General features: G+C 44.4%; 1 protein-coding gene across 4 annotated transcripts in view; it reads right to left on the bottom strand.

Annotated features, from left to right (window-relative positions):
- ugdh (UDP-glucose 6-dehydrogenase) overlaps window positions 1-12892 on the bottom strand; it is a 50434-nt gene extending 37542 nt beyond the window's left edge. For 3 of the 4 annotated variants that reach the window (XM_070863287.1, XM_070863301.1, XM_070863309.1), the window contains exon 1: window positions 12815-12892. The gene's annotated coding sequence lies outside the window, so the exon portion shown is untranslated. The other variant, XM_070863294.1, reaches the window with a different exon arrangement.
- Window positions 12893-13175: the final 283 nt, after the last annotated feature.

Genomic DNA, 13175 nt, shown 5'->3' with positions numbered 1-13175 from the left:
GTGCCGAGACCACAGAACGTGATGGAGCTGCGGTCGTTTCTGGGACTCCTCAACTATTTCAGTAATTTCCTACCCGGGTTAAGCACCTTGCTAGAACCCTTACATGTGCTACTGCGCAAGGGAGATGACTGGGTATGGGGGAATTCACAAGAGGTTGCTTTTGAGAAAGCCAGAAATCTGTTATGTTCCAACAAACTGCTGGTTCTGTATATCGCATGTAAACGATTAGTGCGAGCTTGCGATGCATCATCATACGGGGTCGGGTGTGTTTTACAACAGGCTAACGAATCGGGAACATTGCAACCGGTCGCCTATGCGTCCAGGAGTTTGTCCAAGGCCGCAAGGGCCTAAAACGTGATTGAAAAAGAAGCTCTGGCGTGCGTTTACGGGGTGAAAAAAATGCACCAGTATTTGTTTGGTCTCAAGTTTGAGCTAGAAACTGACCATAAGCCGCTCATATTGCTATTCTCAGAAAACAAAGGGATTAACACCAATGCCTCTGCCTGCATCCAAAGATGGGCACTCACACTGTCTGCATACAACTATGTAATCCGCCACAGACCAGGCACAGAGAACTGCACTGATATTCTCAGTCGGCTATCATTGCCCACCACCGGGATGGAAATGGCACAGCCTGCAGACTTGCTCATGGTGATGGATGCATTCGAAAATGAAAAGTCACCCGTTACAGCCCGCCAGATCAGGACCTGGACCAGCCAGGATCCTTTACTGTCCCTGGTAAAAAACTGTGTACTCCATGGGAGCTGGTCCAGCGTACCAGCGGAGAAGCAGGAAGAGATTAAGCCGATCCACAGACGCAAAGACGAAATGTCCTTACAGGCGGACTCTTTTGTGGGGTAATCGTGTGGTCTTGTCCAAGAAAGGCAGAGAAACGTTCATACGTGACCTGCACAGCATCCACCCAGGCATTGTAATGATGAAAGCCATAGCCAGATCCCATGTGTGGTGGCCCGACATCAACTCAGTTTTACAGTCATGCGTGCGCCAATGCAACACTTGCTCTCAACTGAGCAATGCACCCAGAGAGGCACTAAGTTTGTGGTCATGGCCCTCCAAACCGTGGTCTAGGATCCACGTTGACTATGCGGTCCATTTCTATGCAAAATGTGCTTGGTTGTTGTGGATGCTTATTCAAAATGGATTGAATGTGTAATAATGTCTGTAAGCAAGTCCACCGCCACCATCGAAAGTCTACAAGCCATGTTTGCCACACACGGACTGCCCGATGTCCTAGTCAGCGACAATGGGCCGTGTTTCACCAGTGCTGAATTCAAGGAATTCATGACCCGCAATGGGATCAAGCACGTCACAACTGCCCCATTCAAGCCCGCATCCAACGGCCAGGCAGAATGGGCAGTTCAAACCATCAAGCAAAGCTTGAAACATGTGTCGGAAGGCTCCCTGCAGATCCGGCTGTCCCGAGTGCTGCTCAGCTACCACACCAGATCCCAAACGCTCACCGGGGCTCCCCCAGCTGAGCTGCTCATGAAAAGGACGCTCAAAACCAGGCTCTCTCTTGTCCACCCTGACCTCCATGATCACGTCGAGGGCAGGCGGCATCAACAAAGCATGTACCATGATCGCACAAACTTGTCACGCGATAGAGGCCAATAACCCTGTATTTGTACTCAATTATGGACATGGTCCCAAATGGCTTGCTGGCACGGTCATAGCCAAAGAAGGGAGTACAGTGTTTCAGGTCAAATTGGCCAATGGACTAAGGTGCAGAAAGCATTTGGACCAAACCAAATTGCGGTTCACTAACAGCTACGAGCAACCCGAAGAGGACATCACCAACTTCGACCCTCCGACACACACACACACACACACACACACGTGGCAACCGACATCATGGTTGACCATGAAGCTGAACTCACCAACCCCAGCCGCCTAGCAAGGCCAGCTGTTCAGCAGCCCAGTGAAAAACCAACCAACTCACCCACACCTGCATTTGTACCGAGACGATCGACAAGAGAGCGAAAAGCCCCAGATCGTCTCACCCTGTAAATAAGTGTACTATTGACTTTACGAGGGAGTGATGTCATGTATTTAACCATTGGCAACCTGTATCACACCACCACCAGAGGATCTACCTGTTGGAGTCCCATATACCTTGCTTATATACCTCCCACTCTGTACCTGCACTCTGGAGTCTAATTAAAGGAGCTAAGATCAGACTTACTCATTGCATACAGTACTCAGTTTCATCCTTTATTATGAGCATAATAGTTGCAAATAGGTCGTCTGCCTTGGGTAGTGGATACTGGTCCTGTCGCGAAAAACAGTTAATAGTTAATTTATAGTCCCCACAAATTCTGACCGTGCCGTCACCTTTGAGAACCAGAACAATTGGATTGGCCCACTCATTGAACTCCACCGGCGCGATGATGCCTTCTCACTGCAGCCAGTCGAGCTCAATTTCCACTTTCTCTCACATCATATATGGCACCGCCCGTGCCTTGTGGTGGATGGGTCGTGTACCGAGAACTAAGTGGATCTGCACCTTTGCCCCCGAGAAACTTCCAATGCCTGGCTCAAACAACGACGGGAACTTGCTCAGAACCTGGGCACATGAGGCGTCGTTGATGGACGAGAACGCTCGAATGTCGTCCCAGTTCCAGCGGATTTTTCCCAGCCAGCTTCTGCCGAACAGTATGGGGCCATCTCCTGGTACAATCCATAGTGGGAGTTGGTGCACTGGTCCATCACAGGAGACTTTGACTTTTGCGCTGCCAATAACAGGGATCAGCTCTTTGGTGTAAATTCTTAGCTTGGTATGAATGGGGCTAAGCTTGGGCCTGTGTGCCTTGTTGCACCACAGCCTGTCGAAGGCCTTTTTGCTCATGATAGACTGACTCGCACCCATGTCCAGTTCCATGGATACTGGAATTTCGTTCAGTTCAACTTTTAACATGATCAGTGGACATTTCGTGGTGAAAATGTGTACCCCGTACACTACTGCCTCCTCGGTTCGAGCCTCTAGTTCAGCCTGATCCATCATGGATCGATCTTCCTCTGCAACGTGGTGGTTTTCAGGGTTTGAAGCTAGCCTGCACATTCGCTGGAGGTGTCCCATTGTTCCACAGCCTTTGCACGCATAGTGTTTGAAGCGGCATTGAGGGGCTTGATGATCACCTCCGCAGCGCCAACAAAGTGTTAACTGCCTCGCATTAACGATTGATGGCGGACTCTGGGTTATCTGAGGTCATGCAGCTGCCAGCGTGTACATTCCTGCCTGAAAACGACATTACTTTGTGTACAGTACTTGCCGAAACCTCTTTATGCTGCAAAATTTGTTTGGTGTTAATCGCTGGTGGACATAAATGCCTGGGCTATCGTTATGGCTTTGCTCAGATTCGGTGTTTCAACAGTCAATAGCTTGCGAAGGATTAACTCATGGCCAATGCTAAGCACAAAAAAGTCTCTTAGCATTTGTTCAAGGAATCCATCGATTTCGCAATGTCCTGCAAGGCGCCTTAGTTCGGCGACGTAGCTCGCCACTTCCTGGCCTTCAGACCGCTGACATGTGTAGAATCGATACCTTGCCATCAAAACGCTTTCCTTTGGATTTAGGTTTTCCCAGCATACACAGTTCCTCATAGGATTTGGTTGTTGGTTTCACTGGAGCTAGAAGATTCTTCATGAGGCCATAGGTTGTTGACCCACCGACGGTAAGTTGGATCGCCCTTCATTTGGCAGCGTTCTCATCCCATTCCAGCTCGTTGGCCACAAAGTATTGGTCGCGTCGCTCCACAAAGGCCTCCCAATCATCCCCTTCTGAGAATTTCTCCAGGATACCAACAGTTCTTTGCATTTTCGGGTGGTTGTTCGTTATCTCGTCGCCAATTGTTACGCTCATAACTAAGTACTGTAGACAATGAGTAAGTGTGACCTTAGCTCTTTTATTTAAACTCCAGGGTGCTGGTACAGAATGGAAGGCCTGCTTATGTACAGTGCTCCCAAGGGATGGTAGGATCCCTTGGGACTCCAACAGATAGGCCCTCTGGAGGTGGTATGATACAGGTTGCCGACGGATACATACATAACAGTTTTCATTCTGCAACAATGCAGAATTGGAATATAAATCCAGAATTGGAACAAAACAGAGTCTGAAGGGAAGCAGTCCGAGAGCTCACTGGCAGAGGTTGACTCTCACTACATTGTCAAACCACGTTTATAAAGTGCTCAGGGATCCCTTGGAACTTCTGGACATAAGAACATAAGAAATATAAGCAAGAGTAGGCCATTTGGCCCCTCAAGCCTGCTCCGCCATTCAATAAGATCATGGCAGATCTGATCTTGGCCTCAACTACACTTCCCTGCCCGCTCCCCATAACCCTTGACACCCTTATTGTTCAAAAATCTGTCTATCTCCACCTTAAATATATTCAATGACCCAGCCTCCACAGCACGCTGGGGTAGAGAATTCCAAAGATTCACGACCCTCAAAGAAGAAATTCCTCCTCATCTCTGTTTTAAATGGGCGACCCCTTATTCTGGAACTATGCCCTAGTTCTAGATTCCCCCACGAGGGGAAACATCCTCTCTGCATCTACCCTGTCAAGCCCTCTCAGAATCTTATACGTTTCAATAAGATCACCTCTCATTCTTCTAAACTCCAATGAGTATAGGCCCAACCTGCTCAACCTTTCTTCATAAGACAACTCCTTCATCGCAGGAATCAACCTCGTGAACCTTCCCTGAACTGCCCCAATGCAAGTATATCCCTCCTTAAATAAGGAGACCAAAACTGTGCGCAATATTTTAGGTGTGGTTTCATCAACGCCCTGTACAGTTGTAGCAAGTCTTTCCTACTTTTATATTCCAACCCCTTTGTAATAAAGGCCACATTCTATTTGCCTTCCTAATTAACTTGCTGTACCTGCATGTTAACTTTTTGTGTTTCATGTACAATGACCCCCAGATCCCTCTGTACTGTAGCATTTTGTAATCTCTCCCCATTTAAATAATAATTTGCTTTTTTATTTTTCCTACCAAAGTGGATAACTTCACATTTCCCTTATCTTGTGCAATAACCTTTTATATGAAACCTTATCGAATGCCTTCTGGAAATCCAAACACACGACATCTACTGGTTCCCCTTTATTCACCCTGCTCGTTGCATCCTCAAAAGAACTCCAACAAATTTGTCAAACATGATTTCTCTTTCATAAAATCATGCTGACTCTGCTTGACTGTATTATGATTTTCTAAATGTCCTGTTACTACTTCCTTAATAATGGACTCCAGCATTTTCCCCATTGACAGATGTTGGGCTAACTAGTCTATAGTTTACTGCTTTCTGTCTCCCTCCTTTTTTAAATAGGAGCGTTACATTTGCAGTTTTCCAATCTACTGGGACCTCTCCAGAATCCAGGGAATTTTGGTAGATTACAACCAAGGCATCCACTATCTCTGCAGCCACTTATTTTAAGACCCTAGGATGCAGGCCATCAGATCCAGGAGACTTGTCCACCTTTAGTCCCATAAGTTTGCCTAGTACTTTTCCTCTAGTGATAGTGATTGTTTTAAGTTCCCCCCTCCCTGTGGCCCCTTGATTATCAATTATCGGGATGCATTTAATGTCTTCCACCGTGAAGACCGATACAAAATACTTGTTCAAAGTCTCTGCCATTTCCCTGTTCCCCATTAATTCCCCAGTCTCATCCTCTAAGGGACCAATGTTTACTTTAGCTACTCGCTTCCTTTTTATATACCTGTAGAAGCTCTTACTGTCTGTTTTTATATTTCTTTCTAGATTACTCTCATAATCTATCCTCTATTTTTTTTTAGTTTTCCTTTTGCTAGTTTCTAAAAATGTCCCAATCCTCTGGCCTTCCACTGTTCTTTGCATTGTATGCCTTTGTTTTCAATTTGATACCATCCTTTACTTCCTTAGTTAGCCACGGATGATTCATCCTTCTCTTAGCATCTTTTTTTCTCACTGGAATATATCTTTGGTGAGAGTTATGAAATATTTCCTTAAATGTCTGTCACTACCATCTTATCCTTGAATCTTTTTTCCCAGTCCAATTTAGCCAACTCTGCCTTCATACCTTTGTAATTGTAAGGGGGTAAAAAGTATATTTAAAACCAAAATAAGGGTATGATACGAAATCAGGTTAAACAGCATAGTTTGTACCAGTGTGCTTATTTTTAAAAACTGCAGAACAAGCTTAAAAATCCAGAGCAAGGTTGAAACTGCAGAACAACACATTCCAATAGACTGAGGTCAGCTCTGCATGAGCTGGGAGATGGAGATGTTGTGGAACCATTCAACAGCCAGTCTGATAAGGGTTAACGAATCAATGTAGCTCCGCTGATAAGCTGCAGGCCAACCGGTGGTCGTAGAAGGCTTTGCATGAGGGTCTCACACCTCATAAAATGTATAACTGTGTGTAGAACCATTACTCAGGGAAGATCCTTTCTTAGGTGGCTAAGACTGTGAGCTTCCCCTGCACATGCTTGAATAAAGATCGTAAAAGTGAATCCAAGGTTTCGTGTGTTTGATTCCGTGGTCGTTATAAGGACAGGTGTCGATTCCTTATTTCAGGGAATCCACCTTGAAGAAGAGAAGCCTTCTTTTTACCCCAACAATTGGCGTCACGAACAGGTTACAGACTCTCCAACACGGACAATGTGGCAGCTATTGGGGTGAGTTCCTTTTAAATACCACCTACAAGTTAGAGCTGAAACATTGCCGGGGAAGGAGGTAATCTGTGTAAAGAACTAAGGTATAGCGAAACCCCGCTTGAGGAAGCGGACATGGATCTATACGTAGATGTGTTCCAGCGATATATCAACGGGACAGATAGATTGGGCTAACCAAATTGGTAGCAACATGGTGGAGGAGGATTTCCTGGAGTGTATAAGGGATGGTTTTCTCAACCAATATGTCAAGGAACCAACTAGAGAGCTGGCCATCCTAGACTGGGTGCTGTGTAACGAGAGAGGATTAATTAGCAATCTTGTTGTGCGAGGCCCCTTGGGGGAAGAGTGACCATAATATGGTAGAATTCTTCATTAAGATGGAGAGTGACACAGTTAATTCGGAGACTAGGGTCCTGAACTTAAAGAAAGGTAACTTCGATGGTATGAGACGTGAATTGGCTAGGATTTTGGCCAATTTATATGCCAAGGAAGAGGCATATAAATTGACCACAAAAAGCAGCAAACCTGAGGACTGAGAGAAATTTAGAATTCTGCAGAAGAGGACAAAGAGTTTAATTAAGAGGGGGGAAATAGAGTAGGAAAGTAAGCTAGCAGGGAACATAAAAACTGACTGCAAAAGTTCTCTAGATCTGTGAAGAGAAAAAGATTAGTGAAGAGAAAAAGATTAGTGAAGAGAAAAAGATTAGTGAAGAGAAATGTAGGTCCCTTGCAGTCAGAATCAGGTGAATTTATAATGGGGAATAAAGAAATGGCAGACCAATTGAACAAATACTTTGGTTCTGTCTTCACTAAGGAAGACACAAATAACCTTCTGGAAATACTAGGGGACCGAGGGTCTAGCGAGAAGGAATAATTGAAAGAAGTCCTTATTAGTCAGGAAATTGTGTTAGGGAAATTGATGGGATTGAAGGCCAATAAATCCCCAGGGTCTGATAGTCTGCATCCCAGAGTACTTAAGGAAGTGGCCCTAGAAATAGTGGATGTATTGGTAGTCATTTTCCAACATTCTGTAGACTCTGGATCAGTTCCTATGGATTGGAGGGTAGCTAATGTAACACCACTTTTTTTAAAAAGGAGGGAGAGAGTAAACAAGGAATTATAGACCGGTTAGCCTGACATCGGCAGTGGGGAAAATGTTGAATCAATTATTAAAGATGTAAGAGCAGCGCATTTGGAAAGCAGTGACAGGATCGGTCCAAGTCAGCATGGATTTACGAAAGGGAAATCATGCTTGACAAATCTTCTAGAGTTTTTTGAGGATGTAACTGGTAGAGTGGACAAGGGAGAACCAGTGGATGTGGTGTATTTGGACTTTCAAAAGGCTTTTAACAAGGTCCCACACAAGAGATTAGTGTGCAAAATTAAAGCACATGGTATTGGGGGTAATGTATTGACGTGGATAGAGAACTGGTTGGCAGACAGGAAGCAGAGAGTAAGGATAAACAGGTCCTTTTCAGAATGGCATGCAATGACTAGTGGGGTACCGCAAGGTTCAGTGCTGGGACCCTAGCTATTTACAATATACATTAATAATTTAGACAAAGGAATTGAATGTAATATCTCCAAGTTTGCAGATGACACTAAGCTGGGTGGCAGTGTGAGCTGTGAGGAGGATGCTAAGAGGCTGCAGGGTGACTTGGACAGGTTAGATGAGTGGGCAAATGCATGGCAGATGCAGTATAATGTAGATAAATGCGAGGTTATCCACTTTGGTGGCAAAAACAGGAAGGCAGAATGTTATCTGAATGGTGACAGATTAGGAAAAGGGTAGGTGCAACAAGACCTGCGTGTCATGGTACATCAGTCATTGAAAGTTGGCCATAAGGGGGGGATTGTAAGGGGGTAAAAAGTATACTTAAAATCAAAATAAGGATATGGTACGAAATCAGATTAAAAGGGCATAGCTCGTGCCTGTATGCTTATCTTTAAAAACTGCAGAACAAGCTTAAAAATTCAGAGCAAGGTTGAAACTGCAGACTGAGCTGGGAGATGGAGATCTGTGGAACCATTCAGCAGCCGTCTGATAAGGGTTAACGAATCAATGTAGGCCAACCGGTGGTCATAGAAGACTTTGCATGAGGGTTTCTCGCCTCAGAAAATGTATAACTGTGTGTAAAACCATCACCCGGGGAAGATCCTGTCTTAGGCGGCTAAGGCTGTGAGCTTCCCCTGCATATGCTTGAATAAAGATCTTAAAAGAGAATCCAAGGTTTCATTTGTTTGATTCCGTGGTCGTTATAAGGGCAGGTGTCAATTCCTTATTTCAGGGAATCCACCTTGAAGAAGAGAAGCTTTCTTTTTACCCCAACAATAATTGTCTTTATTTAAGTTCAGGACACTAGTTTGAGACCTAACTTTCTGACCCTCAAACTGAATATGAAATTCTACCATGCTCTGATCACTTGTCCCAAGAGAATCCTTTACTATGAGATCATTAATGAATCCAGTCTCATTACACATTACCAGATCTAAATTAATCTGCTCCCTGGTTGGTTCCACAACGTATTGTTTTAAGAAACCATCCCAAATACACTCTATGAACTCTTCCTCAGGGCTACCTTTGCCAATTTGATTTGTCCAATCAATATGAAGATTAAAATCCCCCATGATTATTGCATACCTTTCTTACAAGCCTCCATTATTTATTGATTTATACTCTGTCCTACAGTGCAGCTACTGTTAGGGAGTCTATAGACTACTCCCACCAGTGACTTCTTTTTATTTCCCTTATTATTTCTTATCTCCACAAACTGATTCTACATCTTGATCTTCTGACTACTGCACTGATTTCATCTTTCATTAACAGAGCTACCCCACCTCCTTTTCATTTCTGCCTATCCTTCCGAAATGTCAAACACCCCAGAATATTCAGTTCCCAACCTTGCAACCACATCTCTGTAATTGCTATCAGATCATACCCATTTATTTCTATTTGTGCCGTCAACTCCTCTGTCTTGTTATGAATGCTGCGTGCATTCAGACAAAGAGCTTTTAATGTTGTCTTTTTACCATGTTTTCCTCCTCTGACCCACTTTCTGATGCACTCTTATGTTTATATGCTCTGTCCCTTCCTGTCACACTCTAGCTATCATTACCCCTATCGCTAACCTGCACTATTTCCTTCTCCTTTCTCTTTGACTTTTTAAATTTCCACTCACCTGATCTCTCCCCACCACTATTTAGTTTAAAGCCTGATGGACATTTTATAGACTGTCAAAAATTTGATTTAAATGTACCAAGTAGATGGATAATCCATTCTTGCGGAGTTCTTTTTACTTCCCTTATTACTGAATGAGTACTTTGCATTTTTTTTTCCCATTCGTTCCTGGGGTGTGGCCATTACAGGCAACGCCATCATTTCATTGCTCATCCCTAATTGCCCTTGAGAAAGTAGTGGTGAGCCGCCTTCTTGAACCACTGCAGTCCACATGATGAACATACTCCCATAGTGCTGTTAGGAAGGGAGTTCCAGGATTTTGACCCAGCGACGACGAAGGAACGGCGATATATTTCCAAGTCTGGTGTGTGACTTGGAGGGGAACTTGGAGGTGATGGTGTTCCCATGCACCTGCTGCCCTTGTCCTTTTAGGAGGTAGAGGTCGTGGGTTTGGGAGGTGCTGTCGAAAAAGCCTTGGCAAGTTGCTGCAGTGCATCTTGTAGATGGTACACACTGCAGCCACGGTGTGCCGGTGATGGAGGGAGTGAATGTTTAAGGTGGTGGATGGGTATACTAATCAAGCTGGCTCCTTTGTCCTGGATGGTGATCTGTCTTCACCAAAGAAGAGGATGAAGGTAATGTCATAGTAGAGATAGGTGGAGTAGGCATATTGGATAGGATAAAAATAGATAGAAAGTAAGTGCTAAATAGGTTGGCATACCTCAAAGTTAACAAATCAGCTGGTCTAGATGGAATACATCCTGGTTTGCTGAGGGAAGCAAGGGTGGAGACAGCAGAAGCTCGGATGACAATCTTTCAATCCTCCTTGGATATGGGAGTGGTGCCAGAGGACTGGAAGATTGCAAATGTTACATCCATGTTCAAAATATGGGAGAGGGATAAACGTGGTAACTGCAGGCCAATCAGCCCAACATCAGTGGTGGGGAAACTACTAGAGGCCGCTGTCAAGCGCAAAATTAATTCTCACTTGCAGAAGCATGGGTTAATAAGGGACACCCAGCATGGATTGGAAAGGAAAATTGTGTCTGACTAATCTGATTGAGCTCTTTGATGGAATAACAGAGAGGGCTGGTGACGGTAGTGTAGTAGATGTATATATAGACTTTCAAAAGACATTTGATAACATAGCACATAACAGACTTATTCGAAAAAGCACAGTGGTAACTTGGGTACATAATTGGCTATGGGATAGGAGGCAGAGAGTAGGGGTTGTCATGTATCTTACATTATTATATATAACTGTATCCTAACATGCTATACATGACTGTAATAAGATATGACCTGTAACCACCAACATACCTTACCACCAGGGGTGCACTTGCAAGAGACAGGTATATAAGGACAGGTCTCAGGCAAGTGCAGCATTCCAGAGCTGTGAAATAAAGGTGCAGGTCCAGAGTGACCTTGACTTCACTACATGCCTCGTGTGAATCTGTACTGAGGGGACAGGACTTTACAGGGGTGAACGGATATTTTTTTCTGACTGGAGAGAAGTATGCAGTGGGGTTCCTTAGGGGTCAGTATTAAGACCATTGCTTTTCTTGTTATATATAAAATGATCTGGACTTGGGTATAGGGAGTACAATTTTGAAGTTTGTGGATGATACAAAATTTGGCAACATAGTAAAAAGTGAGCAGGATAGTAGCAGACATCAGGTGGTCATAGAGAGACTGGTGAAATGGGCAGATGCTTGGCAGATGCAATTTAATGCGGATAAGTGTGAAGTGATGCACTTTGGGAGAAACAACATGGTAAGGCAGTATAATCTAAATGGTGCTATTTTGAGGGCGGGGTAGAGCAAGAGCAGAGGGACGTGGGGGTACTTATTCACAAGTCTTTGAAGGTGGCAGTGCAAGTTCCTAAGGTGGTTAGGGAAGTGTATGGGATACTTGGCATTGAATACAAAGCAAGGAAATCAAGGAAACCTTTACATAACTCTGATTAGGCCTCTGCTGGAGTATGGTGTCTAATTCTGGACACCACACTTTAGGAAGGATGTCAAGGACTTGGAGAGGGTACAAAGGCAGTTTACGCGAGATAAGGGACTTTGGAGAAGCTGGGATTATTTTCCTTGGGGCAGAGAAGGTTAAGGGGAGACCCAATAGAAGTATTCAGAATTATGACAGAAGTAGGGAAAAACTGTTTCTTCTGCCAAGTGGGTTGGTAACCAAAGGTCATAGATTTAAAGTCATTACCAAAAGAACTAGAGGGGGAAATTAGAAATTTATTCACACAGAGGGTTGTTAAAATGTCGAACACACTAACTGAAAGTGTGGTGGAATCAGATTTTCAAAAGGCAATTGGACTTTTACTGGAAGATGACTAATTTGCACGGTTATGGGGAAAGAGCTGGGACTAAATTGGACAGTTCTTGCAAAGAGCCGGCATGGGCTCGACGGCCTGAATGGTATCCTTCTGTGCTGTAAGATTCTATGATTCTAGGGTACAGTTCAAATATTCCAAATCTCGGCATGCCCCACCCAAATCTAGCAGAACAATTCATGGCAATCGGTGATTATTGTTAAAACCATACTCCCTTTAAAAAATATATATACTTCGGACTGCCTCAAAGGGATCAATCATATTTCTACTGGCCTCCCACAGAAGTTCGTTCTTAGCAAGCTATTTATTCCGAGAGAAACCAAAACGCATCTTTAAACTAGAAGCGGGTGGGTTTGATCGTCAGAACGGTTCATGCTTGTAAAAGCATAAAAATAGCGTGATTAGAAATGTGCACTCAAGCGAAATAGAAAAACAAAATGAACTTTCCGCATGTAATTGGTGCACTGGAGAGGGGTTGCGCCAACCCACCCAGGACCAGACTACTTGTGGGATGTTCGGTAAAAGTCCCTCAGACACAGAGCCTCGCCCGTGGAAATACCTGGATTGAGAAGGAAGTCAGGAATATCAAGGCAACGGGGAAGTGTGGAAGCAAAGTTTACCTTCTGTCAGCTCCGAGTTGGGGAATATCTCTCAAGTTCGTATTCTGGTCTTTCATGCTCCCCCCCCCGCCGAATGCCTCTTCCGTGTTTTACGGTGATTGGCCGACTTTTGACCTGAAGCTTCTGTATGAAATGAATAATAATGATCTGACAAGCGATAAAGCACAGCCCAGCCCTCTGACGTCCACGGAGTCAGGCCCGCCTCCCCAAAGTTCAACAACTCTTGGAGCTGCTGTGGTGCACAGAAACTGATCCACTTAAGGATACGAATGACGTTGAGAACGGTTTATGACTTTGGACTGACCCAGATTGTGAAGTTGAACATGAAGTTCAGTAACTATTCTCCCTTTCCTCAGACCCA

Source organism: Pristiophorus japonicus, chromosome 2, assembly GCF_044704955.1.
Source record: "Pristiophorus japonicus isolate sPriJap1 chromosome 2, sPriJap1.hap1, whole genome shotgun sequence".
In the NCBI taxonomy this organism is placed as follows: domain Eukaryota; kingdom Metazoa; phylum Chordata; class Chondrichthyes; family Pristiophoridae; genus Pristiophorus; species Pristiophorus japonicus.
The sequence above is the reverse complement of the archived record's forward strand: the minus strand, read 5'-3'. Positions and strand labels throughout refer to the sequence as shown.